This window comes from Ochotona curzoniae, unplaced genomic scaffold, assembly GCF_017591425.1.
Source record: "Ochotona curzoniae isolate NIBS_2020 unplaced genomic scaffold, NIBS_Ocur_1.0 scaffold_3223, whole genome shotgun sequence".
In the NCBI taxonomy this organism is placed as follows: Eukaryota; Metazoa; Chordata; class Mammalia; order Lagomorpha; family Ochotonidae; genus Ochotona; species Ochotona curzoniae.
The window spans coordinates 3,608,445-3,620,639 of NW_024467108.1; the positions used below are offsets into that span (position 1 = coordinate 3,608,445).

A 12,195-nucleotide genomic window follows, 5' to 3' on the forward strand; every position below is an offset into this window, starting at 1 on the left:
TATATGAATCTAATCAGATCTGTGAAAACATAAAATAATATTCTGATGTTTTTTTGCTTGGGTTATTATATATATTTTCATATAACATGCTAACATATACAACATAACATGAAATCTGGCTGTGCCTTGATCTTGCACTTCCAAGCCTCTAAAACCATCAGAAATAAATTACCCAGTCTAAGATATTTTGTTATATCAATAGGAAGGAAATAAGACACCTATACACACATACCTGCTCAGGTTCATTTGCAGAAGTTCCATTAGCACTGATCCAGGAAATAAATGGACCAGATTTTTTTTTTAACAGAAACAGCTCTTTGAGTGACTCTAATGAGAAGCTAAGGCACAACCTGTTCAAGTAAATTTAAGACTACTGGTCTAGGGGTCAGTGCTGTGGCACAGTAGGTTAAGCTGCTGCCTGCAATGTTGGAATCCCAAATGGATACCAGTTCAAGTCCCTACTACTCCACTTCAGATCCAGCTCCTTGCTAATGCATCTGGGAAAGCAAAGGAAGATGCACCAAGTGCATAAGCCCCTTTCATCGTGGGAGATCATGATGGAATTCCACTCTCCCAGCTTCACTCTGGTCCAGCCCCGGACACTGGGGTCATTTGGGGAGTGAACCAGGGGATGGAAGATTTCTCTATTTGTCTTCTAACTTAGTCTTTCAAATAAATAAATCTTAAGGGAAAAAAAAAGACTACTAATATAACAGTTGAAAACCAGGGAATTTTATATACAACAAAGCAAACAGTAAAGGGACTTTGGAACAAGACAAAATCATTATATTCATTTATTTGAAAGAGAAAGACAGACATAAATTTTCACCTGCTGGTTCACTTTTCAAATGCCCCCAAGAAGCACTCCAATATGGGATATAGGCATCCCAAACAGCATCCTAACCTGTGCCAAAAGCCCATGCCAGGTTGGGTTGTTTGGTTTCATTTTGAAAATTTCCTTATCAGCCCAGCGCGGTGGCCTAGCAGCTTAAGTCCTCACCTTGAACACACCAGGATCCCATATGGGCGCCGGTTCTAATCCTGGCAGCTCCACTTCCCATCCAGCTCCTTGCTTGTGGCCTGGGAAAGCAATCAAGGATGGCCCAAAGCCTTGGGACCCTGCACCCGTGTGGGAGACCCAGAAGAGCTCCTGGCTTCAGATCAGCTCAGCACCGGTTGTTGCAGTCACTTGGGGAGTGAATCATCAGACAGAAGATATTTCTCTCTGTCTCCTCCTCCTCGCTATATATATGTGCCTTTCCAATAAAAAATAAATAAATCCTTAAAGAAAAAAAGAAAATTTCCTTATTTTACTTGAAAGAATCACAGACTGGGGGCAGAAGTGGAGGCAGGGAGGTGGAGGAACAGAGACAGAGATTTTCTATCTGCTGGCTAATTCCCCAAATGACTGCTACAGAAAGTCAAGCTGGGAGCCAGTAGCTTTCAGTGGGTGCAGGGACCCAGTGACGGGTCAGCCTCTGTGCTTTCCCAGGCCACTAGCAGGGAGCTGATCAGAAGCAGAGCAGGTAGGACTCAAACCAACACCCATATGGGATGCTGGTGCCACAAGGAAAGGACTAGCCCACCACCACGCTGGCCCCCAGGTTAGACTTTTAATATTACTCTTTCTTCTCTTAGTAGTAGGTACAGAAGCCCCAAACTGCCTAAGTTTCTTTTATAAGATAAGCACCATTCAGTAGTAGAAATTATATAATGGAGAAGTACCCAGCACATTGCCTAGGAAAGAACCTAAATAAGTTCCCATTCATATTTCTATTTTCATCCCATACTTGTCTCAAAGCCTGAGAAAAACTACTCTTGGGTCATGATTTCATCATCCACTTAAAATAACAGGTCATGAGCAACCTATACACTACAAATCAAATAAAATGGTTTAATTGTATTTGAAGAATCATGAATAGTACACCTAAATGTATTTACATTTGCACATATAAACTATATTATAGATAGGGAATTTTACTACCAACTCAATAGAAGAAAGAAAATACAACAGAAAACTAATATATAAAGAAAAAACACAGAACTGTGGCTAGAAAAGAAATAAAGATATTAGCAGAAATTGTCAAGTTTAAAAGACATAATCAGAATGCAAATCAAGAGCATAATCTTAAATCAGCCAGGAACTGCAGCTTACTGTGAAGTCTATCAGTCCAGGATCTCTTTAATATTTCCATATCTGAGAGAAAGCACATCCTATTTAGTCATAAAGACTAGATAAGACCAAAATGCCTGCCTACGTGGCAGGAGAAGAAATCATTGGACCTTTACAAGTCACTATGTTCTTGGAGCAGCTTCATACAGAGATCAAAGACCCTATTAAGCACAATATTAAACTTCAAGACAAACACAGCTTGACAAAAAATATGGCATAATTCTTTTCTATACTAAAGATATTCAAAGCAACCCAAGAAACTTATTTTTATGAAAATAAATTAATACGAACCTTAATAGACTTTCTGCTCTTTGACATCCTACAACAAAAAACCTGAATTTGATTTACAAAATAAGAGATGGGCAAACTATGACCTGCTCATGTTCTGTGTATTTTCTGTGATCTATGAGCTACAAATGCTTTTTACATTTTCAAATGAAAGCAGGAATAATTACAGAGATCACAGACGGCTCACAAAGCCTAAGACACTTTCTACAGAAAGCGTTTGCCCATTCCTGAATCACTATCTTGCCACAATATACATCATCAGTAAACCCCTTAACAACTCAATTGAATTAAAGCTGCTGCTATGATCGTTGCTCTTAACCAGTTCAGCAGAACTTTCACCCAGCCACTCACACTTTATAATAACCACTGCTTTGATTGTACTTTGATGGTACTGACAAAGCCATGTTTTATCTCCACTTAGCTTCTTTGAAGAAATGCTTCAGGATCTTAGTCCCACCTGTTCAAAATTTCAGTTGGGAACTCTTTTCTTGTGTTGGTATCTAATGTGAGCCCAACTGTTCTGGTACTCAGAACAGAGTTTGCTCATCTTTAATTTTTTAATCAGGATTGTGTATGTTGAACCAATTGAGATGTCTACAGCTTAACTACTGCTAAAATTGGTCATCACTGGTCATGCTCAATCAGGGCACAAACATGATTAAAGTTCTCCTCACTGGCTGACGTGGACGCTGTGCTGCTTCATCTCCAACATGATCTTGCCCTCCTAAAAACAAGCTATTTATTTGTAAGCTGCTGACTGCTTTGAAGCCGTCTCACAAGTTTTCTGCAAAGCATCAATGACTTCACTATTCTTCCACACAAGTTTTACAACAGATGTGATGTTTGTTCTTGCTTCAATTTTAGCAGAATTCATGTTGTTCTTTTTAAACAGATGTCTTATCCTTCTCAGTGTCCCAAACTAGATTTTATTCAGAAACTTTGTAAGACATTAAGAGTTTACTTAGGTGTAAAACAATATATTTTCTACGAATTCTGAAGACACCTTGTAAGCATCAGCTCTTTTTCAAATGTCTCTTTCTACTAAACCGGGAAGAGAAAAAACCATGAACTCTGTTCAGCAGCACAGGTCATCTGGTAGACAAATAAAGAATAAGGAATTAAAAAAAAATAAGGAATTCAGTAGGGACAGGCCTTTCCACATACAAAGAACAGAAACACAGCAGCACACTAGAGATTGGCTCATCTGATTTTACAGAAGATACACAAGCTAGAAAGAATTGATAAAGAGATTCACATTAAGACTTTCTACAAGAAAAGAAGTAACAATTAAGGACAGACTCCAGTACTTCCTCACTGTCTGCATCTTAGCACTCAATAGATATTTGCTGACAGATATCTTAAATCTGCTTGTCATGAACAAGAATGCTAGGTCCTGTACCTTGGGATGTGCTGCCATGATGGATGTGTTCTTCATTTAGCTTCACATGTGAAAGCAGTAAAATAAATTTACATTCCAGAAGTAAATTAGGTGAGGGGAGATACAACCCAGGAAAAAAACTGAGTAACGTGGGGGATCTGGCAATGCTTAGGATGCCTTGCCTGGATTGTTGGACCTGCCTGAAGAATATGTCCTACTTAATGAAAAAGGCCGAGCAGTGAACACAGGCCCTGTTGTAAAAGGAGAATATGGCAGCTCATTTGATACTGTAGCAGAAAAAGGACAAAACTAATTGGACAATCATCCCAAACAAACGATGACAGCAAAAACTCTCGGTGAATGGAACCAATGGATATTGGGAGTGTGACATCCTCAGATTGGTGAAATAGGCAGCATTTCAGAACTATCCAAACCACTTGGGCAGAACCCTCGGAATATGTATACAGTGAGACTCTGGGTTGATGTGAGGTGGTGGTTTTTCATCCCTGGGTACTGGGACATGTGGAAAATCATGAGTGGTTTCCCCTTTGTTTCTCCCCTCACTCCAGAAACAAGAAGAAATAGCAAAATTTGGAAGCATTGAGTACACCCAATTTTCCCTAAACCTCAATCCTTCCCACCCTGATCCACCCTGTAACGACTATAAAAAATAAATTTATTAAAATAAATAAATTAATAAAACAAAAGTTTAAAAATGTAGTCATTACAAAAGATAAAATTTATTTAAATAACTTTTAAAAAGAAAAATTAGTTAAAACAAAAAAGTGTCCTGCTGTGGCCACTATAAAGTAAACCGAAAATATGTCACTGCAAAAAATTAAAAGAAAAATAAGAAAGGAAAAAGGGAGGGTAATAGCTAGGGAGGGAGGGAGGGAAAGCGAGAGGAAGGCAGGGTAAGGTAAATAGCATGCTATGCTCCTAAACTTATACACATGAAATCTGTGGCCACTTGCGGAGTGAACCAGCAGATGGATGGTCTTTCTGCATCTCATTCTCTCTGATTACCTGCCTTTCCAATTAAAAAAAATAATAATAAGTCTTTAAAAACATAAATAAAATTTAAAAATAATTGAAAAAAATAACAATAGCCTAAAGGAAAAGTCAGTCTTAAACAATCCACAAGTAAAATAAATACAGAAATCATAGTAATAGCTACCTTATTGGATACCAACTGGCATGTGCAGTCAGTATCTCAAGTACTCTGGCCTCCTTATCTCACTTAATCCATGTATTTATCCATCAGAGGAGTATTATGCTGCTTTTATTATAAAAATTGCTTTTCTTACAGACATATACTTTTTCTCACTTATCCACTAACTCTAAAGTAAGTTACAGGTATGAAATTAAGATAGAAATAACTATAGCTGTGAGGATAATGGAGGACAATGTATATGGTACATTCCCCACCACAGCCTCGACTGCTTCACTTTGGCCAACCAGCACTAACAATGTGGAGCCAGGTCCCTTATAGCCTCCAGAAGAAAGCTGGCTAACACCTTCTCCACTGCACTATATCCAGCAAACTCCAAGTTTCAAGGTCAAGCTGCAAACTGACCTTCATAGACAACACCTGCACCAGGGAAAAAACCCTTCCTAAAGCCACCAAATATCAAGCCAAAATATCAAGCTCTTTATTCATGCATAGGGTGTCCTGATGTCAGTTTTGTACTAGATACAAGGAGGGAAGTCAGCTAACATTTACATGAATAGCCCATTACAAATTTCAAAAGTCATTATGGCCCAGTGCAGTGGCCTAGCGGCTAAAGGGATCATCCTAAATGTGCCAAAATCCCATATGGGCCCCAGTTCTAATCCAGGCAGCTCCACTACCCTTCCAGCTCCCTGCTTGACAGCCCAAAGCTTTAGGACCCTGCACCTGCTTGGGAGACCTGGAAGAGGTTCCTGGCTCCTGGCTTCGGGGCGGCTCAGTTCCAGCCTCGTGGTCACTTAGGGAGTGAATCATCGGATGCAAGAGCTTCTTCTCTGTCTTTCCTCCTCTCTGTATATCTGACTTTGCAATAAAAATAAATCTGGGCCCGGCACGATGGTCTAGCGGCTAAAGTCCTCTCCTTGAACATGCCAGAATCCCATATGAGTGTTGGTTCTAGTCCCAGCTGCCCTGCCTCCCTTCCAGCTCCCTGCTTGTGGCCTGTGAAAACAGTCGAGGACAGCCCAAAGCCTTGGGACACTGCACCCGCGTGGGAGACCTGGAGGTTCCTGGCTCCTAGCTTTGGATCGGCACAGCACTGGCTGTTACAGTCACTTGGGGAATGAAACATCAGATGGAAGATCTTCCTCTCTGTCTCTCCTCCTCTCCGTATATCTGACTTTGCAATAAAAAATAAATAAATCTTTAAACCAATAAATAAATCTTTTTTAAAAAAGTATTTATTAGTGAATATGAATTGTATTGGACCTTGTAGTTAGCCCTAGCAAATAATCAAATCCTAGGTAGGGTTAAACCCACAGTAAAATGGCTGTTTGTACATGTCTTTATGAAGTTTCAATAACAAATAAATAGTATATTCACTTTACAAGAAAGATGCCCACATCCCTCCCAGATCAAAGTGCCTGGGCTAGATTCCTGCCCGGGGCTCCCAATTCTAGCTTCCCACCAATGCTTGCCTGGGGAGAAAGTGGGTGATGGCAAAGAACTGGGTCCCTGCCACACAGCCGGGTATCTGGATGAAATTTCCAGCTTATGGCTCTGGCTCTGGCTACTGGCAAACATTTGGGCAGTGAAGTAGCAGATGGGAATTCTGTCTTTATCTATCTCTAATAACATATTTTTTACCAGTTGCAAAAATGAAAAATATGGATTGAGGTTATGCATGTGTTTGATAAAAGTAAAAAAAAAAAAAAAAAAGGAAGAGAATGGTTCCCATAAAACTTAGGACAGGGATTTGTTTTGAGGCACAGGGAAGGCTGCAGGGACAACCACACAGTGTCCCACAAGAGGTCTCAGAGGTGCGAGGAAGCTCTTCATAAAGACTGGCAATGTATACGGGCCTGCAATCTGCTCTTATTCTTTAAATTGTGGATTTATGCTAACATACTTTTACCCAGATGACTTTTTTCAAAATTTAAAAAGAACAAACAGAATCTGGCAAGGTGACTTCTCAGGCTAATTTTCATCCTAGAGCCAGGATCCCATGTAGGTAAGTGGTTTGTGTCTCTGCTGCTCCACTTCCCATCCAACTCCCTGGCTGTGGCCTGCGAAAGCACCAGAGGACGGCCCAAAGCCTTGGGAACCTGCACCCATGTGAGAGATCCAGAAGAAGCTCCTGCCTCCTGCCTCCTGTCCTCGGATCAGCTCAGCTCCAGCCATCACAGATCACAGCCATTTGGGAATTGAACTAGTGAACAGAAAATCTTTGTCTCTCCTTCTCTCTATAAATTAAATAAATAAATAAATAAATAAATAAATCTGCCTTTCCAATAAGAATAAATGAATTTTTTTTTAAAAAAAGCCAGTTCCGGCACAGTAGCCTAATAGCTAAAGTCCTCACCTTGCATGCACCAGGATTCCACATGGGCGTCGGTTCATGCCCTGGCTGCTCCACTTCCCACCCAGCTCCCTGCTTGCGGCCTGGGAAAGCAGTCAAGGATGGCCCAAAGCCTTGGGACCCTGCACCCATGTGGGAGACCCGGAAGACGCTCCTGGTTCCTGGTTTCAGATTAACTAAGCTCCACTGTGGTCACTTGTGGAGTGAACCAGTAGATGGAAGATCTTTGTCTCTCCTCTCTGTAAATCTGACTTTCCAATAAAATAAATCTTAAAAAAAAAAGTCTATACTACAAACATGCAAATAGGCAATACAAAACTGTAAACATAATGTAACACTCCCTTAATCAGCAGAACACTAGTATGCTAAGAGCTACTGCAGGGCATCCAAGCCTCTGCCTACCTCTGTAACAGCAATGGCATGACTAACATTCCCTACTGTGTACCACACACCACACTGCACTAAAGGCTTTCCACGGACTATTTGCTGTAATCCTGACAAGAACCCGGAGAGATCGGTTCTACTACCCCCTTGACAGATGAGCCCATGCTGTCCCAGGAAACAGCACAGGGGTCCAAAGCAGATGCACCTCACAAGCCACACTTAGCCTCTCATTTAGTTTAGCTCAGTTCTCAGACACGTATACTGTCTCTCTCTCCCATGACACTGGGAGCACCCTGACTATTCCTTTTTGCTCCCTTTCATTTCCCTTGATACTTGGCAGGCATTAAGTGAAAAGTCATTTCGGGTTTGTGCAGTGCTTGAAGGTCACAGACTGATCTGTTCCCCTTACAGAGTATGAAGCCTTTTGATTTTGATTTTTCCCACTTTAACTGGATGTAAACATACAGTTCAGCAGCATTAAGTACATTCACAATGATGGACAACCAGGAGTCCTGAGCATGACAGGACTCTGATGACTTTATTCAACTCGCTCAGTTTTCAAGTGGGAGATTGTAGGTTTAAAGCCAGGACTCCTAAATTTGCGGGTTACTCATTCTACACAGGTGTGCATCTACCAAGAACTCCATCAGCTTTCTCCTCAGAAAACACCTGGTGAGCACACCGAGGTAGATTCCAATGGGCTTTATACACACCCTACTGCACAGGCGACCACGACTGCCAGGAGGGCAGCAAACCCGCCAGCACGTTTCTCCTGGGTGATTGCTTTCATTTGGAGTTTTTCAAAGCTAGGACTTTAATATAAACATCTCACCTCTACACCAAGAGTGCAGAGTCACAAAAGCCATGTCTGAGCCCCAGAGGAAAGTTATGAGGAAAAACGCTCACATTCTAGAGCACACCCGCACTGAGTTACAGGTAACTGCTCAAACCTGGCCTTTATCATAATACAGAAAGGCCCTGGAGGAAAAAACACTTTCAATTTTAAGGACAGCGCTAAACATTCCATCATTCTTCTCAGTTTGGAAGTACAAAAAAAAAAAAAAAGGGGGGGAAGGAAAAAAAATTTAATTGGGCATTTTGATAGGCTTAACTGTGAAAGCCAAGGAAAAAACGGTTTGTTTGCAAGCTGAACTCTGAAGCTTGAACAAAAACAAAAGGATTTATTTTGATCCAATTGGTGCCAATTTTATCCTCTTTACATCCTTCTTCCTTTTTCCTCAGTCTGAGCTCCAATTGAGAGCCACCTGGTGTTTAACATATCATACTAATGCCATTAAGTCCAAAAACTCTTTCCTTAACGATCTTCCTTCCACTTACCCTGCAATCCCTCCCCCCCACCCCCCATCTGCCCCAGAGCAAGCACAGCACTAAGCACTACCTGGAATTTCTGAAGCAACCGCGAAGACATAGTGTCTGCAGGTAAGGCAATGTGCCTGCATCAACATCATCTCCTGAAAATATAATGCCTCTTGAATTCTTTTTTTTTTAATGTAAATTTTATTTTTTATACTGATTACATGGAAGGTTGGAAGGATCAAGGTTTAGGGGAAATTGGGTGTACTTATTACTTCCAAATTTTGCTATTTCTTCTTGTTTCGGGGGGGAGGAGGACAAAGGGAGAAACCATTCATGACTTTCCACACATCCCAGTACCCAGGGATGAGGAACTGCCACCTCACATCAACGCAGAGTCTCACTGTGTACATATTCCGAGGGTTCTGTCTGAGTGGTTTGGATAGTTCTGAAGCCTCTTGGATTCTTTATCCACATCTGACAGAATTCTGACCACCTGAATTCCTTCAGAAGAAAATTCAATCTACAGAAATACAGTCCAATTATCTTCAATCTTATCAGGCAACGTCAAAAAGAGAATTAAATGGAAAACTCCATCAATAGCGAACCATCTCCCCAATGAATATTTATGACATTTCCCTATTTCCTGTCTTCTCTCTGTTTACATAAAGCAGTGGTGCCAAGACTCATCTCGGGATTATTGGCCTGCAATACAATGATGGGCCTAATTGCCTTGCAAACCAGGACACCAATAAAAGGAGTCTTCAAGCAATCAATTTTAAAGGGTTTGGAGTGGGGGAGAGGCTAAAGCTCTTTCACCTTGCCTAGAAAATGAACTGCGCCTCCTAATTTTCCCTCTCATCAGCTCTCAAACAAGGAATATATCCTTAACTACCTGAGGCTAATCCAACCACATTTCAATTTCCAATGCAAGGGCCAGCTGTGAGCCCTTCACGCGAGGGAGAAGCACAGACGTCCTAGAGAAGGGCATTCCAGCTCCACCTGCTTCCACCTTTGGTGTGGGAGTGGATTCGCCCCCCTTCAACTTTCTTTTTATTAACATAAAAAATAAGAAATATCTTTGCCTTCTTAGCTCTACCTTAACGGAGGCCCCTCTCAACTTCACCCTCCTAAGCCCGGACATCACTTCCGAAGAATACTGACACAAAGGAAAGCAACAAACAAAAAGGTCAAACGGCCCCTAAGATGTCCTCTAGCAGCGCCCCTCGGAGGTCTGCTCCTCCTCCAGCACCAGCCACCAACGCTGCCCACCGTGCCCCTAGTGTCCTAACCCTTCCTCTCCAAAAAGGTCCAATGCACCCCTTCCCAGCACTGCTCCATCCTTCCTGCCCCATCCACAGCCACAACTCCAGGGCTCCCATTCCTCCAATGACCCCTCTGCCCCTCACCAGCGGCAAAAGCCGGGGCTGCCGGCTCCCCTGGTACCCTCCTTCTCCAACATTCCCTCTGCCACCTTGGCGAAGGGATATTTTCTCCCAGACACCATCCCCCAACCGCGCTCACCACCTGCCACCGTGCTTTGGTGAGTCCTACCCAGCTGAGTCTTAGGTGCCCTCCACTTCGACCCTGAACCCAAGAAACCACTATGCCCTTTCCAGAATCACCCTAAGTCCTATCCCACTGTGTCCCACCCCCAATTTCAATATCCATTCAGGGCCTAACTTCCAATTAAGCCCCCCTTCCTGCCAGCTCACCCGCACACTTCCACCAGCGACACCAACCCCCATCAGCCTACCCCAGGTAAACCCCCAATTCCGGCTCCCATGCCCTACCCTGACCCATGCTGTTCCATATAGCTCTACACATTCCATCATCCTCAGATGACAAACGCCCACTCCAAGCTCGGGGCTCAATCCCTGCCCTCTCAGCCCCCCAGCTCCTACCACCTCCATCAGCCTGCCCCAAATCCACCCCAAATTCCTCCACTCCCCAGGGTCCTATTCTCTACCTGCCACCCTGGTTCAGGATACAAGCTGTCAACTGCTTTCCGGCCAACCCCAAATCACTACCCTTCTGCGGTCCCCTCCCCCATGAAAAGCCATCCCAGACCAGTCTTATCTTGCACCTCGCTCCAAAACCATCCCGCAATCCTGCCTCGACCTCCCCCCGAGCCCCAGCTCCCATCCCAGGTCCAGCTGCTCCCCGTCGCCCACCCCCACCTGCGCGGGTCCCACCCTCACCCCACCCCCAGCCCGCCGTTCCCTTGCCACCTGGCCCCCTCCCCCGGCCGCGCGGGGAGCTGGGCAGCCGCCACTCTCCCTTCTCCCGGGCACGGCCATCCCGGGCTGCAGACGAGCGGACCGGGCGGCCGCGGGGGGGGGTCTCCTTACCGGCGAGCGACTGCAGGCGAGAACGGCGGCGGCGGCTGAGGCGGCGAGCGATGCCCTTGTCTTCCCGGGAGGCTACGGCGGCGACGCTCTCGCTCCCTCGCCCGTATCCAGCGGGGTGGCGGATGGCGCGCAGCGGCTGGAGAGCCTCCTCCTCAGCGACTCGGCTCTGAATCCTCCGCAGTCGCCGCCGAGGAGCCGCCGGTGGGGGAGGGGACGCCCGGCTGCGGGCGGGGGGCGGGGGACCGCTGAGCCGGGAGGGGAAGGAGGAGCCGGCGCGCCGTCGCGACACGTCCCCCGGCTTCAGCGCGCCCGGACCACAACTCCCGGCATGCACTGCTCCGGCCGCGGTCGGCCGGCGCCTTCCGCCGAGTGCTCGAGAGCGAGAGGCCGCGCCCTCTCCGGTTACGGACAATGGAGTCGAGCCCGTCGTCCGCGGGAGGCGTCTGCAGACTCCAAGGGCGCACGGCAGGGAAGTCAGGTTGTGCCACAGCCCAAGTGGCGAATCTCGGAATTCTCCCAGTCTTTACCAACACGGTTGCGCGCGAGCTACCCGCCGGACTACAACTCCCAGCATGGCCTTTCAGCCGTACACTCTTTCCGGGCCCATCTCAGACTCGGTACTACAGTTCCTGGGAGATGCAGTTCTGGTTCTTCCACCATATTAAGAAAAAGAAGTGAAAGCGAGGGAAAAGGGAAGGGATTTGCCAGCCGACCGGGCGGCGGCCTACAGAGGCTGGGTCACCAGAGATGTGTAGTCTCCCAGCCGTCTCCTTCGGCACT

General features: G+C 44.9%; 1 protein-coding gene across 1 annotated transcript in view; it reads right to left on the reverse strand.

The window, feature by feature from the left end:
- FAM168A (family with sequence similarity 168 member A) overlaps positions 1 to 11,612 on the reverse strand; it is a 174,662-nt gene extending 163,050 nt beyond the window's left edge. Inside the window, exon 1 of the mRNA XM_040964279.1 lies at positions 11,416 to 11,612. The gene's annotated coding sequence lies outside the window, so the exon portion shown is untranslated. The remainder of the gene's footprint in view (positions 1 to 11,415) is intronic.
- Between the last annotated feature and the right edge of the window lie 583 nt (positions 11,613 to 12,195).